Source organism: Erithacus rubecula (assembly GCF_903797595.1).
Source record: "Erithacus rubecula genome assembly, chromosome: 17".
NCBI lineage: Eukaryota > Metazoa > Chordata > Aves > Passeriformes > Muscicapidae > Erithacus > Erithacus rubecula.
The window spans coordinates 395,561-414,741 of record NC_136669.1 but is presented as its reverse complement, the minus strand read 5'-3'; the positions used below and the strand labels follow the sequence as shown (position 1 = coordinate 414,741).

General features: G+C 57.7%; 1 protein-coding gene across 2 annotated transcripts in view; it reads right to left on the bottom strand.

The window, feature by feature from the left end:
- The window catches only part of SCNN1B (sodium channel epithelial 1 subunit beta), a 468,555-nt gene that overhangs the window by 249,506 nt on the left and 199,868 nt on the right, over positions 1-19,181 (bottom strand). The gene's annotated exons all lie outside the window — the stretch shown is intronic.

Sequence of the window (19,181 nt, the reverse complement as noted above, 5' to 3'; positions counted from 1 at the left end):
TCGCAGCCCTTGCTCCGGCACCAGGCCGGTCCCACTGCCCGCCGAGCCCTGCCCTGCCCTGCCCGGCCCCGCCGAGCCCTGCCCTGCCCGCTGCCGCTGCGATCGTCCCGTCCCCGGTCACGCTGTCCTGCCCCGCTGTGCCCCCGCATCCAGCCCTGAGCCGCTCGGAGCAGCCGGGGCTGGGGCGGCAGCGGCGGAACCCCGGCCCGGGAGCGGGGAGCATCAGCGGAATGATGTGAGCACACTCGGTATGAGCGGCAGCCGGGGCTCGGGGTCCCGGCCGCTCCCGGGATGTCCCGGCCCGGCCCCGAGCCGCTGCCGAACCATCGTTCCCCGAGGGGCGCCCCAAGGGAGCAGTTGCTTCGGTCCTCGGCAAGGGCAGCAGGAGCCTTCGGCCGCCGCCGTGCCGCCGGTAAGTAGGAGGGAAAAGCTTTAAAGTGACGCATGAATTCAATTTCCCTGCCGGGCTGGGGCTGCTCAGCCCCGCCTGTCCCGGCTCTGATGCCCCACATGCAGGCTGACCCGAAGCCCACCGGCTGTGGCAGAGTCTGAACGCGGACTGCTCCATCCCCATCTCATCCCCGGCTCCCCTTTTCCTTCCTCTTGCACCCCGACATCCCAGGCTTGGCTGCTCCTGCTGAGCCGAAGGGCTGCGTGCGGCACCGCTTAGACATTAGCAGCCATCGCTCCTTTCTCAGCACTAGAAGCTTGATCGGCTGCAGAAAACTACTTGTCTTGTTCCTCGAGAAGAAGGATGCTGACAGGGAAAGACAAGCAAGAAGTGCCATCCCGACACAAACCAGGATGCCGCAGGCTCCCGGCAGCCAGTCCAGGGCGGGACCAGGTTCCTCCTGTGCAACACCCAGGACTCGGTGCAGACATAAGAAACAACGGAGGAAAAATGAAAAGCAGTGCTGCCTGTAGCCTCTCATCTGGCTGGGCGGGAGCAGTGGCACTGCTCCTCCTGGGAGCAGGAATGGAGTTTCCAGGAAGAAGTGTCCTGATGCTTCAGGAGAGCTGTGGATGGGCTCAGGATGGGCTGAGTCCTCGTGGAGACAGACCCCATCACCCTCAGTGACCCACGGGTTTTTCTTTTTGGGACACTGGGCTCTGTGTGCACTGATCTGTGTGGCAGGAGGCTCTGCCGGGCAGGGCTGAGTCCCGGACCCTCTGTGTGGGTCAGAGCAGGGAGATGGAGCCCCAGCCCTGGGCGATCCCTGACCGATGGGAACGCACCCGGGGATGGAGCCACAGCCCTGGGTGATTCCTGACTGAGGGGAACACACCCGGGGATGGAGCCACAGCCCTGGGTGATTCCTGACCGATGGGAACACACCCGGGGATGGAGCCACAGCCCTGCGTGATTCCTGACTGAGGGGAACGCACCCGGGGATGGAGCCACAGCCCTGGGTGATTCCTGACTGAGGGGAATGCACCCGGGGTTGCTTCTCCTAACACAGGGCAGGGCCCTGGCACTGCCAGAGCCCGCAGGGCTTCAGCCTCCTGTCCAGGGCCACTGCCCTGCCTGGCAGCAGCAGCAGGGGTGGAGGTACCTGAGGGGCCAGGCATTGGCAGGTTCTGCTTTCTACGGCGGAAAGGATCCATCACTTAGTTCCTCTCCATGACAAACTGCCAAATCTGAGGAAAAGTTGCTTTTTCCATTTTAGATCACCTCCTCCATGTGGTGATCCAGCCTCGGCAGCAGACACATTGCCTAAGCATGAACATTAGAGGCGTCTGGATAAATAAAGCTGCTGCGGATGCCTCAACACCTCCAGGTTTCTCTACTTGCAAGGGAGGAATGTTTTGTAAAGATGACAATTTTGCTTCCAGTCTTTGTATCCGTGCAGGGCATGTCTTTCCCGTGACATGTTTGCTGTTTACGCCCCACGCCACATAAACAACAGCTTTCTGGTGCCATCAGCACGCTGCCAGCCCTGCTGCCTGTGCTAACAGAGCCCAGGAGCAGCCCCAGAGGGATCCCCGGAGCAGGGTGCCAGGCACTGGCATTGCGGGAGAAGAAGGTTCCCTCTCCACAGCTTGGGGGCTGGAGGGAGAGCTCTGAGCTCTGGGAAGCATCCTGCCTCCTTCTGCCCCCCTCACCCTATCCTTTGTGGAGCTGGTGCTGCTTCCTGCTCCCAGCCTTACACCATCCCCTCGCTCCATCCTGACCTGCTGAGAGCCACAGGCTGGATGCTGCAGAGGATGGAAGGGGCTCAGTCCCATCAAATAATGGCCCTGCAGCTGCCCTGGCCCCAGAGCTGCTCCTGAGGGCTCATCCTGCTTGCACAGCCCCTCGGGTCACTCACACCCGACCCTGGCACATCTCTAGCTCTGCACTTTGGGGTCTCCTAAGGGCAGTGGGGTCTCAAAGGGCCTGTCAGACAGCAGGATGGAAGTGCAGGCAGTGGAGCTGCCTTGAATTGGGTCTGAACTCCTGTTAAGCCTCATTAATCAGTTGTAAATGCACTGTATTCTCAATAAGGTCAGAAACAATAAATTTAATTTTGACTCTGACTCAAGCTACTTTGGTCCTAATTCTGAGCCTCCTGCCCAGCCAGAGCAGCCAGCCCTGGCTGTGCTGCACAAACTCATTTGATTCTGAAATGCATTTTTAAGCAGGATGGAGTGGTGCTTAAAAGCTAAATGGCTTCCCCCGGCTGTAATCACTGCTCGAGAGTCCTGGAATGAAAGGGATAAAGTCTGGGGGCGGGGGGAGGTTTTAATCTCACTGAGTAGATTACAGAGATTACTGCAATTTAATCCTTACATATCTGTCACTGACGCTGCAAAGACCATAACCGAGGTGGGCAGGGGTGTGCCAGCCCCTCCGAGCTGCTGCCCCTCGGAGCAGCCACGTTACAGCTCTGCTGGGGACAGAGCTGGGGACAGCTCTGCTGGGGGACAGCTCTGCTGGGGGACAGCTCTGCTGCCAGCACTGCTCCCCTGGCATGAGGGGCAGCCGGGGCTGCCGTCTGACAGTGACAGCCAGGCCAGGCTGAGCCTCTGTCCCAGCCAGGACCAGCTGGCAGGGAAGGCAGCTGCTCTGGCACGGGGGGCTGAATCCTGTCCGTGGGACTGGGCACTGCCGGCCGGGCCGGGCTGGAAATGCACCAGGACCTGGAGAAAAGGCGAGAAGGGCTCTGGGAGGAGGCAGCGCTGGCAGGGAAGGGGGTTCCCCGTGTCCTGGATGCCCCCTGTCCCCCTGAGCAGCCTCCCTGCCCTCGCTGGTGCTGCGGCGCTGCTCCGGGGCTGCCAGAGCCGGGCTCGCTGAGAACAGCCCGCAGCGATGGGTAGCCGGGCTCGGGGGCAGGCGGGACCCCGAGCCAGCCCCCTCCCAGCACACAGCACCGCACGCAGCTCTCCCGGCTCTGCGCAGCGCCCGCTCAGGGGAATCTCATTATCATTCCTGGGGGATCACAGGGGCAGGAGCTAGTTCTCCAATAACTAGAAATATCTCTCTGGCTCACAGACCTTCATAATTATATTTAACTGCAAATGAGGAATCTGTACTCAAACACAAGCTGGCAATTTTTTTTGAAGCTTGTTTTCAGTGTCACCTCATGTTCAGCCCAGCTCTTCCACAGCTCTGTAACCCCGTCCTTGCCTTATGTAAACTTGAAGGCAGAAAATCAAAAGTGATCTGCCCCGTTCCCACAGGGACAGGACTGGGTAACTCGTGTTCCCAGCATTGCTGGCACCATTGCTGCGTGGAGGAAGGCCTGCCCTCTTCTTCCTCGCTTCACTGATGGTCCCTCTCCACGTGCCAGGAGGTGTCACTGCCCACGCTGAAAATCCACAAAAGGCCAGGAGAGCAGAAGGGCTTGCAGAGCTCTCGGGCTGCAGGAAAGCTGTGGAGGCGGCAGTGCCTCACCCGGGAGGGATCCCTGCAAAATCAGTACCTGCACCAACCCACCTGCACCACCTCCGGGGACTGCTGGGCACCCGGGAGTGTTTCCCTCCTCCTGTCCCCCCTGGGTGAGCAACCACACGGCTCTGGGGCGGGGAGAACTGGCCACAGCACAGGGGACCCCCGAACCCCACAGAGCCAGCAATGCAGACGGTACAGGCAGCACCAAGCCCTGTGCCGTGCCCTGCACTGCCGGGGGCTTTTACAGCCTCCCCGACAGCCGACCGAGTTGTCCCGACTGCCTTCACCTGGGCTGGGGTCCCCGAGGGCACTGCGCCCACCCGGGCTGGGGCTGCGGGGCAGGGCACGAGTGGGGCACGGCTGCACCAGACACGCGAGGCTGTGACAGGCAGAACGGCACAAGCTTCGGTGGCAGCTTTGCACTAAAATTAACTCGTTTGACAGCAGTTTCTGGTGCATTTCCATGGGCTCCGGAGCTGTGAGTGAGGGAAGGGCACAGGTGGGAGTGAGGAATGAGCTCCGAGCCGCGGTGCCCTGCAGTCAGCTGGGATGGTGCGGGCACAGAGCCGCGGCTCGCTGCCAGCCCGGAGGGGCTGCGGATCATCTCTGCCCACCCTGGTCTCGTCTCTTCAGCTCTGCCCGGCCCGCTTCGGCTCTGCCCGGCCAAACCCTGCCGGTTCGGTTCGGCCCGGCCCGGTTCGGCCCTGCCCTGCCCTGCCCGGCCCGGCCCGGCTCGGCCCGGCTCGGCTCGGCAGTGCCGCTCCTGCCGGCGGGTGCGCTCCCTGCCGAAGGCGCTCCCCCCCGAGCGCGCATCCTTCAGATCAGAAGCTCTCTCCAGCAGCAGCACTTTGAACACCCCGCCTGCTATTTTTAATGGGATTGAGAAGAGAACAAAACCATTTAAGAACTTGAGGAATCAAAGCAAGTGTCCCCACGTCACGCCCAGCGCTTGCAGCTATATCCTGATTAATGACAAGAAAGAGTGGGGAAACAATATTTAATCACACCCTGTTTATACTAGAGCCAAAAATCAAAGCACTGCATTCCTCTTTCATGAGAAAAACGAGGTGGGCATTTCCCCTCTGGTGATTAAGTTTCCTACTACAAGCACATCAATTTCCTCGATTTGGCACGGGGTCCTCGATCACGCCGCAAATGAGGGCTTCCTTAGCAGCAAAATATCGCAAACCCCCAGCCAGATCCATACACAAGACACCGATGTCCATCTATCATCGTGTCTGGATTATCTCAATGCACATCTCCTCGGGGAGCTGCAGATGGGGCGGCTGCGGCCACCCGGGCCAGCGGGGCTCCGGCCACTGCTGCCCGCGAGGAGCCTGGACAGGGCACCAAGGCTTGGTGGGCTGGACACAGGAGCCCGCAGGAGCAGGGCACCAGGGTTTTGGTGGGCTGGACACGGGACTCTGCAGGAGCAGGGCACCAGGGTTTTGGTGGGCTGGACACAGGAGCCCGCAGGAGCAGGGCACCAGGGTTTTGGTGGGCTGGACACAGGAGCCCGCAGGAGCAGACCCTCGCCGCGCCGGTGGCAATGCTGCGGTTCTGACGCTGGCCAGCAGGTCCCTGTCCTGTGTCGTTGTTGCCACACCGGCTGTCATGCTGAGGAGGGAGCAGAGCGGGGTCCAGCCCTGGCAGTGGGCAGGGGGTGACACAGAGATGCTGTTGGGGACCCCAACTCTGCTCCCAGCCCAGGAAAGTGGATCAGGGAGCACAACACCCAGTGCCTCCGTCCCCTGACTCCCCCCTGCCTGTATCGATTTGCTTGGGATTCCTTGATTAATTAATGTCAGAGAAATGCAAGGTCTTTTAATTACCTCTGATTAATTAGGGTGAACTTTTAATTGTATCCCTAAGCTGAGATATGCTGTTCAATGGGCTCCGTAATTAGTGACCCAGCAATCTCTGTTAAACCAATTATCCCAGTGTAAGAAGTGCAAGGAGCTGGGACTGCCCGGGGGCAGGGGTGCTCTGGCAGTGAGTGCCATCCGTGCAGAGCTGTCCCCGTTGTGTCCCGCACCCACGGGAGGGGCAGCTGGGCACGGGGGGCTGGCCCCAGGGTGCCAGTGGGTGAAGTTACAGCACTGACTGGGATTGCCCCACGCTCTCCAGGGACTTCAGGGGCTTCCAGATCCCTGGGAAGCTCCTCTGTAGGCTGTGAGGTGACTGGTTAAAAACAACCCAGCCTCCGTCCAGAGGTCAGCCCGTTACCTGGCTCACTCTTCTCCATGATGTCCTTCTGTCCTTTCATCCTTCCAGCCTTCCTTCTGTCCTTCCATCCCTCTGCCTGGCCCTTGCTCACTTGAGCAAAAGGCTCTGGCAGGCAGAAGAAAACTTTCTTGCCATTGATATATTTGATCCTGCCGAGCAGTTTCATATCCAGGTCAGGAAGCAGATGGGGAGTGGCCCGGCTGTGCTGGCAGGGGCACAGCAGCAGCGATTCCCAGCGTTTGCCACTGCTGTGCTCCCTGTGCCAGCAGCACCAACCTCACCCCCCTGCAGAGAGGGACACTAACAGCACAGACACCTGGTCACACCTGGGTCACACCTGGGACACACCTGGGACACACCTGGGTCACACCTGGGACACACCCAGATCACTGGGTCACACCTGGGACACACCTGGGTCACACCTGGGTCACATGCTCGGTCACATGCTGGGTCATGCTCTGGGTCACACCTGGGACACACCTGGGACACACCCAGGACACACCTGGGTCACTGGGTCACACCTGGGACACACCTGGGTCACATGCTCTGTCACATGCTGGGTCATGCTCTGGGTCACACCTGGGACACACCTGGGGCACACCCGGGTCACATGCTCTGTCACATGCTGGGTCACACTCTGGGGCACACGCTGAGTCACACCTGGGTCACACCTGAATTCACACGCTGCCCCAGGAGCAAAGTCCCTCAGGGAACTGGGTGCAGCCCACCCATCGAGGGCTGGAGGGTCCATGGTGAGCCCCTGACCAGGACCCCTCCTGGCTGGGGGCCACATCTCCGTGTGGACAGGCAGGAACTGAGCAGGAGCAGTGCAGGGGCTGCTCTCCCAGGGGCCAGCTCATTGTGGCACAGCCCCTGTGGCACACAGTCCGTGTGGCACACGGTCCCTGTGGCACACAGCCCCTGTGGCACACAGCCCCTGTGGCACACAGTCCTGGTGGCACACAGCCCTGGTGGCACACAGCCCCTGTGGCACACAGCCCCTGTGGCACACAGTCCTGGTGGCACACAGCCCTGGTGACACACAGCCCCTGTGGCACACAGTCCTGGTGACACACAGCCCTGGTGGCACAGTCCCTGTGGCACACAGCCCCTGTGGCACACAGTCCCTGTGGCACACAGTCCTGGTGACACACAGCCCTGGTGGCACACAGCCCTGGTGGCACACAGCCCCTGTGGCACACAGTCCTGGTGGCACACAGCCCTGGTGACACAGTCCCTGTGGCACACAGTCCTGGTGGCACACAGCCCTGGTGGCACACAGCCCCTGTGGCACCATCCCCAGACTGTCTCTGCCCCTGTGGCACCAGCCCCAGGCTGTCTCTGTCCCTGCACACTCGTGCCACTGCTGCTGCTGTCCCCCTGCGCCTGCCTGGCGCCACCAGCGCTGCCACTGCCTGGAGACTCCTGTCACAGCCACCCAGGCCCCAGGAAGTCATTAGTAATTAATTTGGTTTCTAATCTTCTAATCCAGCTGCTCCTTGAGTCGATAAAGCGAAAATCTGCTTTGGCCACATGGTCGCTGTTCCATGTGCTGTGTCCCCACCGAGCCACTGGCAGGGACAGTGCCACCCTGGGCCCGAGGGCCAGGCCCTGCCTGCCCTTTCCTGTGGCAGCCTCTGCGTGCTGCCCAGCTGTGCTGTGCTGCTCCCAGCTCTGAGTGAAGGGGCTGAGAGTCCACGCGCCCCACCTTGCTCTTTCTGGAGCTGAGACAAGACAAGTGACACTGGTGTTTGGGGCTGGGAGCCATCAGGCACCCCAGGGCTGCAGGACAGGAGCCTTCCTGTCCCCAGTGCTGCTGTCCCTGTCCCAGGGCTGAGCAGGGTCACTGGCTGTGAACCAGCCCTGCCCAGGTTCTGTGGGCTCTGTCCTCCCCTGGGGGCTCTGTCCTGCCCTGTGCTCTCTGTCCTGCCTGTGCTCAGTGTCCTGCCCTGTGCTCTCTGTCCTGCCCTGTGCTCTGTCCTGCCCTGTGCTCTCTGTCCTGCCCTGTGCTCTCTGTCCTGCCTGTGCTCAGTGTCCTGCCCTGTGCTCTCTGTCCTGCCCTGTGCTCTGTGTCCTGCCCTGTGCTCTGTGTCCTGCCTGTGCTCAGTGTCCTGCCCTGTGCTCTCTGTCCTGCCCTGTGCTCTGTGTCCTGCCCTGTGCTCTCTCCTGCCCTGTGCTCTGTGTCCTGCCCTGTGCTCTGTGTCCTGTCCTGTGCTCAGTGTCCTGCCCTGTGCTCAGTGTCCTGCCCTGTGCTCTGTGTCCTGTCCTGTGCTCAGTGTCCTGCCCTGTGCTCTCTGTCCTGCCCTGTGCTCTGTCCTGCCCTGTGCTCTCTGTCCTGCCCTGTGCTCTGTGTCCTGCCCTGTGCTCTGTCCTGCCTGTGCTCAGTGTCCTGCCCTGTGCTCTCTGTCCTGCCCTGTGCTCTGTGTCCTGCCTGTGCTCTGTGTCCTGCCCTGTGCTCTGTCCTGCCTGTGCTCAGTGTCCTGCCCTGTGCTCAGTGTCCTGCCCTGTGCTCAGTGTCCTGCCCTGTGCTCTCTCCTGCCCTGTGCTCTGTGTCCTGCCTGTGCTCTCTGTCCTGCCCTGTGCTCAGTGTCCTGCCCTGTGCTCTGTCCTGCCTGTGCTCTGTCCTGCCCTGTGCTCTCTGTCCTGCCTGTGCTCTCTGTCCTGCCCTGTGCTCTCTGTCCTGCCCTGTGCTCTGTCCTGCCCTGTGCTCAGTGTCCTGCCTGTGCTCTCTGTCCTGCCCTGTGCTCAGTGTCCTGCCCTGTGCTCAGTGTCCTGCCCTGTGCTCTGTGTCCTGTCCTGTGCTCTGTCCTGCCTGTGCTCAGTGTCCTGTCCCTGCTGTTCCCTCAGCAGCACGGTGACACATGTGCCCTGTTGGGGACCCCACAGGCCAGGGCCATGTGGCCAAGCAGCCAGCAGCACACCACGGGATGAGGGAACATCACAGATGAGAGCCCAAATCCCTCATTAAATCCCACATTAATCTCTAAGAACAGCCATGTCAAAAATCTTAGCAGCAAAATTAAATTGTGTAGCTATATTTCAGCTGCACAAAATCGATATTCATTACGGTGGGGCAGACATTGCTGAGAGGGGGCCTGACCCAGTATTTACCCAGCAGGTGTTTCTGTGGCACAGCCTCAATCTGGGTGCTGGGACAGCAATCCCCCCGCAGGGGACACAGGGTGTGTCCTGGGTGTCAGGCTGGGCACAGCTGAGCAGGAGGGGGAAGGTGGCCATGGCCCCTGAAAGGGGTCTGCAGTGGGCAGGGGCTGGCAGCACCGTGTCCTGCTGGCATTGCCCCCCCTGCTCCTGCCCAGCTCCCCCCAGTTCTGCACAGGGCTGTGTGTGCTCTGCCCTGGGCTCTGCTCCCTGGGGATTTACTGTCAGCCAGAATGAAACTCATGTCAGAGGGTTAAATCCCATGTTTAAACATATTTTTCTCTTAGTTACATTAAAGCTGGGTCTGAGCAGGCCAAAGGTCCACGTGGGACCTGTCAGGCTCAGCAGCCCCAGGAGGATGGTTGCCTTTTTCAGAAAGCTGTTTTACCCTGGTTTCTCACTCTGCTTTGGGAGCTCCAACCAGACACAAGCTGGAACGTGGTCTGAGCTGAGCCTGCCTGCCCACCCTGCCTGCCCTGCCTGCGAGGAGGTGGGATGATTTAAAGGAAGGGATTTGATTGGAATGGCTCCTATCCAGTGTGGGATTTGGGGGCAGAGGGAAATCATTGCAATTTAGTCATTGAAATGTGAATTCTTGGTGCAGGGGAAGCTGTGCAGGAATGTTCTGGTCAGGCCATTGCAAACTGATGCTCACCAAAAATCCAGACCTTGGGCAGAGCGGGACACGCATTTGCTGGAGCAGGGGCAGGGCACATCTGGCCGGGCTGGGTCACATCTGGCCAGGGCAGAGCCCTGCTGACAGGATCACAGTCTGAACAGCAGAACAGGGGTGTCAGGAGTCCCCTCACCCCAGCCTGTGGCACTGGGCTGGGCTCTGTGCTCAGTGGGCGTGGGGCAGCCCTGGTGCCTGTCCCAGGCAGTTAGTGTCACACTGTGAGATGATCCACAACAGGGACTTTGGGGCAGAGCAATTAGAATGGGAGGGAGAGTTTTAATTAGAGGAAGAAGTCAGAGCCCGTAATGAGCTGGGTGAGTGAGTGCCCGCTGTGGGGAATTCTCCATATGTCAAATGGCATCAATCAAAATGCCACTTCTTACACAACAGCCGCTGTGCAGGAGGAGGGGCTGTGGCCCTGTGCTCAGGACATGGCTCTGCCTGGGGCTGGGCATTCCCCTCTGCAGCTCCTGGGCTCCTGAGCACCCCAGTGTACAGGGCAGCAGGGCCAGGACTGTCCCAGACTCCTGCACGGGGTTGGTGGCATGGGGGTCAGTCTGTGCCTCCCCCACCCCCAGGCATGAGGAGCAGAGGGGCTCTTGGGGGCCATAACTGCCCTGTGCCTCTCCCCAGGCTCATCACAGGCAGCAGGGCTGCTGCAGTCCTTTGTCTGCTCAGCAGCACCAGGGAGCCAGTGCCAGTGCTGGGCAGCACAGGGTGTCCAGTCTGCAGAGGGCTGGCACGTGGGTCCCTCTGGTCCCTCTGGTCCCTTTGGTCCTTCTGGTCTCTTTGGTCCCTTGGGTCCTGTGTCCACCCACAGTTTCAGACACCCCTGGTGATGGGGTGATGTCTGCCAGCAGCAGGGCCCAGCTGAGCCCGGTCTGAGGGTCAGAGCCCAAGGGCTGGCCTTGTCCTTGTCCTTGTCCTTGTCCTTGTCCTTGTCCTTGTCCTTGTCCTTGTCCTTGTCCTTGTCCTTGTCCTGGTCCTTGTCCTTGTCCTGGTCCTCGCTGCCAGGTCCCAGCTCACCTGGTGCTCCTGCAGGCTCAGTGAGTCCCCATCCATGCTGGGCTGTGCCCAGGGCACGTCTGTGGGTGCACACACATCTTTAGGAACGTGTTTCATGCACCAGTGGTTTAACAGTGCAGAGATGGAATGGTTCATGCTCTGCATTGCTCCAGGAGCAGAGTGGCTTTCCTGAGGATGGAGCAGTGCCACAGCACTCAGCTGTGTGAAGGGTGGATGTGGGGGTGACATGAAGCCCCAAGGGAAGGGTCCAGGACACTTCAGCCCCTGAGCCCCCCCACCTCCCAGGGTGTCCCCTCCACGCTGCCCCAGGCTGCACCCCAATGTGTCACGGGGGTGTCCCTGGAGCTCCCTGCCCTCTGCCCCTGCCCGGGGTGTCTCACTGTGCCAGCAGCTGAGCTCAACACTTTTGACTCTATTTATTACTAAAAAAATTATGCAACTGGGTCGCATTCCTGCTATTTTTTATGCATGAGCCAAGCAGCAAATTCCATTATTTAAAAAAAAACTGTTTTAGCTAGTGATGCACTAGACCACGCAAGTAAATGCCCAAAATAATTCCAGCTGACACCTTTATGAAGGCAGAGTGAAGTTTAAAGTCTGCACAAGCCTTTCATTTGCAATTTCCCATCCCTGCTAAGCAGCACCTGGGAACTGTGCTGCCATCTGGCCCGTGGACCCCTTTTCTGGCTGTGCCTGTGCCCGTGCAGCCCCCTGATCTCCTGCCCTGAAGGAGCCTGAGATGCTGTGACAGCAAACATCTGCAAACATCTGCAAACATCTGACGCAGGGTGCAGGACAAGGGACAGAGCAGGAAGATCTTTAAGGGTGAAAATCATGCAAAGAGGTGGGAGAGGCTGAGCTCCCCAGGCAGGGGCAGCCCCGAGGAAGCTCCTGGGGTTCCCTGCAGCTCCCTGGGACCCTCCCCAGGCAGGAGCAGCACACAGTGGGTGACAGACAGGGGAGGAACACAGGCACTCCCTCTGCTTGCTGCTCATCACCCCCTCTGCCTATGGATGGTGCTTTTTGGAGCTGCCTGTGGCCGGTGCTTTGTCCCCTGAAGGCTGACTGTGCTGGAGGCTCACTCTGAGAGGCACTGAGGCTGGAGTAAATCACACCAACCTGATTATTTCCAGCTCAATTCCACCCTTTGGCCTGACCTTGCTACTTTAATGAACAGGATGCTGAGGTTTTTCTTGCCATAAAAAAATTTGGTTGACCCCAAAAGTAAAAGACTACAAACAAACTCTGATATAAATAACCTGGCCTCTGTGGAAAGCATCAAAGGTAACTCAGCAATTAGCCCTTCTCTCACGGATAAATCATCTCTCTGTGGCACCTGACCCTGGCATGGCCAGCATTTCTATAACCCATTTGCCACTGCTGGTGTATCAAATGGCTTTCAGTCACCCTAAATTTGGAGATTCTAATCTCCTATATTAAGTCAGTGGTTCTTAGTAGTTCTTAGTGATTTTATTTCTATTGGCTTTGTAAATCAGAGTTATCCATGTCAGTGCCCATGGTCAGGGAGAGAAGCGTTTGTCTGTGAAATTGGGTTGACACAGCCCATTGAGTGTGATGATAAGAGGTGATTTGCAGGGCTGGCTGGACAAGCCATTTACACCCAGCAGATTATCATAGCACAATCCAGAAGTTTAGTTACAGGGAGAGCAGTGGAAGCTGCAGAACATGTGGAGTGGGGAAGGGGCACTCCTGCTTCTCCACACTGGAGCTGAGCTCTGGGATGGGACAGGAGTCAGAGACACAGCGTGGGAAAGGAGGAATCACATCCCTCTGCCAGGCACCAGGCCCCAGACACAGCCTGTAGAGCCCCTGCAGTACAGCCCCTGCTGGGGCCTGACCTGGCAGTCAGTTCTGCAGCACACACCTGCCTGCACGGCCAGTTCTTTAACAGCCCTTCAAGAGGAGGTGAGGGCAGTGAGGGGGGCTGTGCAGCTCACCCTGCACACTAGGTACCAGCCTTGTCTGGAGGCATTCCCCACCCGTGGGGTGCTCAGGGTGCCCAGATGCAGCTGCAGAGATGCTGCAGCTGCCAGGGAAGCACATCTGCAGGTGTTTGGGAGCAGCAATTCCCTGGCAGAGCTAAATAATGTCATCAGCTGTTGAACACGTGTCAGATGACCTTTCCCTGCACTCCTCACAAAATCCCATTAATCAAAAGAGCAGAGCAGAGCTAAGAACCCTTTAACAAAATTATTGTAATCCCTGGGTTTCTCATTCATCACGCAGCAGCTCAGCAGCCTCCACACTCCCTGGAGGGGTCAGAGGATCCCCCACCTCTGCTCATCACTTCCCCTCCTGCTCTGTCCTTCAGCTCTGCAGCCTCAGGGCTCATTTCCTACCCAGCTTTGCAGATTCTGCTTTCTGAGCACTCACTTCTCTTCCTGCGCAAAGATCCTCCTTGACTGCTGGTCATCACAGACCAGGGCAAAGTCAAATTCTCGTGTATCTTGTGGATGGGGCAGTGGAGGAGAAAGTAAGTTCAGAGGCTGAGGAAGGAATGTTTCAGTGATGATGTGAACATGGTCTCATCTCCTAGAAGAGAAAATGCCATAACAAAGCATCCAGGAGAGCTGTAATGAAAGTTGGCATTTATACCTCAAATCATTGCCAGCATTTTCCACTGAGAGTTTCACCAGTGCTGACACTTCCCCTCAGAACACCTCAGCATCAGCAGGGGTGGCTGGAGCTGTTTTGGCTGCACCCCAAGTGGAGGGGGCTGCCTCCTGCCCCCTCCCACCCCAGGGCCTGGCAGCTCCTGTCCCTGGTTCTGGGGGTCTGAGCCCCTGAGTGGGGCTCCAGGATGGGGTTAAGCTTTGCCCACCCAGCTGTGGTCCTGTGTTATCATGGGCAGTGACATCCCTGCTGGAGACCTGACCCTGATGTCCTCGGTGTCCCCAGCACACCTGGCCAGGGCAGAGCTGCTTTCCAGCACTGCTCCCACTCCAGGCCCTGGGACTCTGCACCAGCCACTCCAGCAGCTGGGACTGCCCCATCCCAGAGCTTCTAATTGCCAGCTCCAGCCTGGCTCTGCCTTTTAATCCACACAACATCTCAAAGAATTAATTTTCAGCTGTAGAGCAGCGTTCAGGAATATCCCCCTGGCATCTCCCTGCTCAGGAAGTCCCCACATGCAAAGTCTGTGCTTAATTAGTCAGTTAAACACTCCCCAGTTCAGCCTGGCTGTTGTAACTGGAGCCCTCTCATGCTCTGGGTCCCAATGGGCACTCCAGGCAAGGGCATGTGCTGTGCTTGCTGCAGGCTTGAGCCAAAACTCGGGCAGATTTTGGGATGGAGGCACCTCACCAATCCCCCACTGCAGGCTGGCCCCTGACACAGCTCTGTGTGTCCCTCCCTCCCTCCCTCCCTCCCTCCATCCATCCCTCCATCCATCTAGCCATCCATCCATCCATCCATCCATCCATCCATCCATCCATCCATCCATCCATCCATCCATCCATCCATCCAGCCATCCCTCCCTCCATCCATCCATCCATCCATCCATCCATCCATCCATCCATCCATCCATCCATCCATCCATCCATCCATCCATCCATCCATCCATCCATCCATCCATCCATCCATCCATCCATCCATCCCTCCCTCCCTCCTTCCCTCCCTCCCTCCCTCCCTCCCTCCATCGTGGCAGAGCAGTGTGACCTCTGGCCCAGCCAAGGCCACTCTCTCAGGAGCCATCAGCAGGGATGAGCCCAGCCCGTTAATCACTCCCCTGTTGATTGCCTGGGGCTGCTCTGATCGATGGGCTGCTGAGCACCTGCACCACAGAACTGCCCAGAAACGCCACCCCACACCTCAGACACCGGGGCTGTCACTTCCTCAGCCGTCACTGACAGGGCTCCCACCACAGCCAGCCCCAGCCTGGCCCTCCCTGTCCCCTGGGGGAGCAGGACACTGCCCCCAGCCCAGCCGTGTCCTAGCCCAGGCACTGACCTGATCCTGGGGTTCTGGGAGCAGGACTGGGGGCAGAGTGTTCACTGACCCTGATCCTGGGGTGCTGGGAGCAGGGTGTTCCCTGATCCTGGGGTGCTGAGAGCAGGACTTGCAGCAGGGTGCCTGTGACACCCCAAACACACCCCTGGCTGTGGCTGAGGCTGACATTGGCTCCACGGCAGTCTCGCTCAGCAGTCTGTCTCAGGGCTGTTGAACACTGTTTTGCACATTCATTAAGCTGCAGGCAGTTCGCGGCTGCGGTTCCTGTGGCTGAGGAGCAGCTGCCAGCAGCTGGAGGCACTGATCACCCCCAGCTCTGGTGTGCCCTGTGCTGCTGCTCTGGCTGAGGAGCTCTCAGCCCTGCGGCTCCCGGGCCGAAGGGGAGTTTTAGCAGAAAACCATCGCGATGGTGCCCCCCCAGGGCTCTGCATCCCCCGTACCCTGCATGGCACCTCTGATGGATGAGTCCTGCACTTCACTCCAATCTGCTCTGACTTAGGCAGCAGCAATCATTTTTTTCAAGCCTTGTCATATATAAAAGCAATTGAGTCAGCAGGCACCAGTTGTCTGGCACAAGGAGAGATTATATTTTTACAAGGTTTTGCAGAAGGTCTGTAAAAGTTTGTTCTTTCCTCAAATAATAAATACATATTTGACAACGCCTCCCTGGAAAAAACGGAAAAAAATTAAACTTGCAAATTGAAACATTATGTCTGCAAGAGAAGTGCTTAAAGACCCTCTTTATGGCTGATAGGAAATGACAAAGATTTTGTGTATAAACTGTTTCAGGCCAATGCCTTTGGAAAACTGGGAATTTCCCTGACAGTTCTGGCCCCAGATTGTGGAAATGCTGCAGTTGCTGTGAACTCCCTCCCACAGAGGAGAGCAGCCATGCCCTGCCCCTATCCCAGACCCGAGCAAAAGGACTAGTGATGCTCACTGCAGCACCCAGCAGCACCCACAGCACCCCACAGCACCCCATAACACCCCACAGCACCCCACAGCACCCCACAGCACCTCACAGCACCCCACAGCACCTCACAGCACCCCATAACACCCCACAGCACCCCACAGCACCTCACAGCACCTCACAGCACCCCACAGCACCTCACAGCACTCCATAACACCCCACAGCACCCACAGCACCCCATAACACCCCACAGCACCCCACAGCACCTCACAGCACTCCATAACACCTCACAGCACCCCACAGCACCCACAGAGCCCACAGCACCCCACAGCACCCCATAACACCCCATAGCACCCAGCAGCACCCACAGCATCCCACAGCACCCCATAACACCCCATAGCACCCACAGCACCCCATAACACCCCACAGCACCCCATAACACCCCATAGCACCTCAAAGCACCTCACAGCACCCCATAATACCCACAGCACCCCATAGCACCCCACAGCACTCCGTAACACCCCACAGCACCCCACAGCACCCCACAGCCCCCCACATCTCTGACACAGCACCCACAGCACCCCACAGCACTCCATAACACCCCACAGCACCCCACAGCACCCCACAGCACCCCACATCTCTGACACAGCACCCACAGCACCCCACAGCACTCCATAACACCCCACAGCACCCCACAGCACCCCACAGCACCTCACAGCACCTCACAGCACCCCACAGCTCTGACACAGCACCCACAGCACCCACAGAGCCCACAGCACCCCACAGCACCCCACAGCACCCCACAGCACCCCACAGCTCTGACACAGCACCCACAGCACCCACAGCACCCCATAGCACCCCATAGCACCCCACAGCACCCCACAGCACCCCACAGCACCCCACAGCACTCCATAACACCCACAGCACCCCACAGCACCCCACAGCACCCCACAGCACTCCATAGCACCCACAGCACCCCACAGCACCCCACAGCACCCCATAACACCCACAGCACTCCACAGCACCCCACAGCACCCCACAGCACCCCACAGCACCCCATAACACCCCACAGCACCCCACAGCACCTCACAGCACCCCAGTCCTGCCCCAGGGCCCTGCAGGGCACTCCTGCCAGCACTGGTTCATCCCCATGGTCACTTGGTGGTTGTTGGAGCTGGAGGAAATGCTGACATGAATCTGCAGCTATGGATTTTTTTGACAGAAGCTGAGCCCTCGGGATTGCTGCTCTTTCTGTGCTTGAGAAGGAGCTACTTAGTTATAACCAATCTTTTAATAATGATTTTTCATTGTAGAGATAGAGTATTAATTATTACGGGGTATTAAAAAAAGCATTAGCCCTCTGACCCCTGGAGATACTCTGGGCTTGTCAGCCCTGCACACCTCCCACCTGGACACTCTCATCCTGTGCACAAAATGCATGTTCAAGATTTGTCCTCACCTTCATTAGTATCAGAATTTATTGCAGAAGAGGGGATTTCTTTATTTTACAAAACCTATAGATGGAACACAAGCAAATTGCTGGCTTTTACTAGCAGATAAACTGGGAAAAACCTCTGAGATATGTCTACATTACACTAAACTGCATCCATAATTCATACCTAAAGGAGAAATTTTTAGCTCCCTGGGAGGTTTGTGAATCTATTATTGATGGGAGCGTGTTAGGCAACAATAGGCTCCTCACATCCACACACATTTACTGGCTGGGGAAGGCTGTGGCTACAACCAGCCAGCTCTCTGCTGGAGTTCTGCAAGGATTTGGGAGGGATTGAGTTAAGAGGCTGAAGAGATGCAGACTGGGTGAATTGGGAGTGTTTCTACACAGATTCCCACTCTTAATCAATAGATGAGGAATGTGGGGGTTACTGGGAACAATCTGCTCCTACTGGGGTCTCAGAGAGCAGCATTCACTCAGTGAAACTGCAGACACACATCTGAACTGGGAATGTCTCACCCCGTGCTGGGGTGTGCATCCCACAGGGCTGGCAAGGGTCCCTCTGGGTCACACTCTCTGCAGGCCTTTTGGCCTTCTCCTTTAAAAATGTTGAGAGATTTTTATTTTCAGCCAATAAAAACTAATCCAAACTACAACCCCAAGAGCTACTGAAGTGAGCCCTGCTGTAAGAGGCAGCACAGGTCCCTGTGAACCTGCAGGGTGGGGGGACAGTGCCCCGTGCACAGGGCTGAGCCATGCCTGGGGACACCAACATCCCTGATCCAGTGGCTGGACAAAATGGAATTTTGGGCGAGAGCAGAGGAAGTGACACAGTTCACAGCATCATTAGAAATGAAGGAAATGTGCCTGGCACATGCAGGTATTTATAGAGCATGTACAAGTTAGCTTAAATCTAAACTAAAGGCTGCTGTGAACAGAAGAATCCCATCCTTCCCAACCCATCAATAAAGAGCTGAATTAGATCCAGGAACCACAATGCAAATCTCAGCGCTACAAATCTCACTGACAATATGTGTTGTTCCACAAATAGATGCAAAGCCAAGTAAAAACACTCCCAACAATCCTTATCTCTCAGGTTTGCCTTCGATTAGCCTTTAATTGCTCATTAGGATTTGGGTGTGGATGCCTTTCCTGCGTGCAGAGGAGCAGCATCCCTGCAGGGCTGTGAGATGCTGCAGTGCAGGGAGCCCCATTGCTGTGGGAGCTGCACTGCTGCTGGCACTGCCTGTCCCCAGCTGCAATCCCCTCGGGAGCTGCTCCTGCTGCTGGGGCTGCTCTCTGCTCCTCACCCTGCCTCTGCATTTAGTGCTGCCTGGGGATTCTCAGCGAGGATGGAAACAAATCACTGCTGGAGGAGCTGACAACAAAATCTGTCTGGAAGAAAAACCCATCAGTGGTGGCTCAGAGCCAGGGTGGGCATTGCAGAATTTCCCTGGCACCACCCAGACCCGAGGGATTGCCATGTGCCTGTGCCTGCTGGCTCAGGGGGAGCAGATGCTCCAGCAGTGCCAGCCTCACGCTGCACACACGGCTGCTTGGATCCTCCCTGCCCCTGGAACAAGCACCTGCATCAGACTGAGCATGTCAGGGGCCTCGTGTTTGTTTATGAGAGCTTTGTGCGAAATTTTAGGATTTACAAAGTAGTTGTATCATTTAATCCTCTTTAATGAGGTTTGGGGATTTACGAGCAAGATATTTTCATTTGCAACTCGCACAATTAACCTCGGTTAACCTACAAAGGAAACTTCAGGATAAGTTTGACTCCCTGAGTTGTTGAAGCTGGGTTTGCAGAGTGACAGCACTGCTGACTCTGCCCAGAGGAGCCAGCAGCACCCTGCACATGCACAGCCCTGGTGTGCAGGAGTTGTGC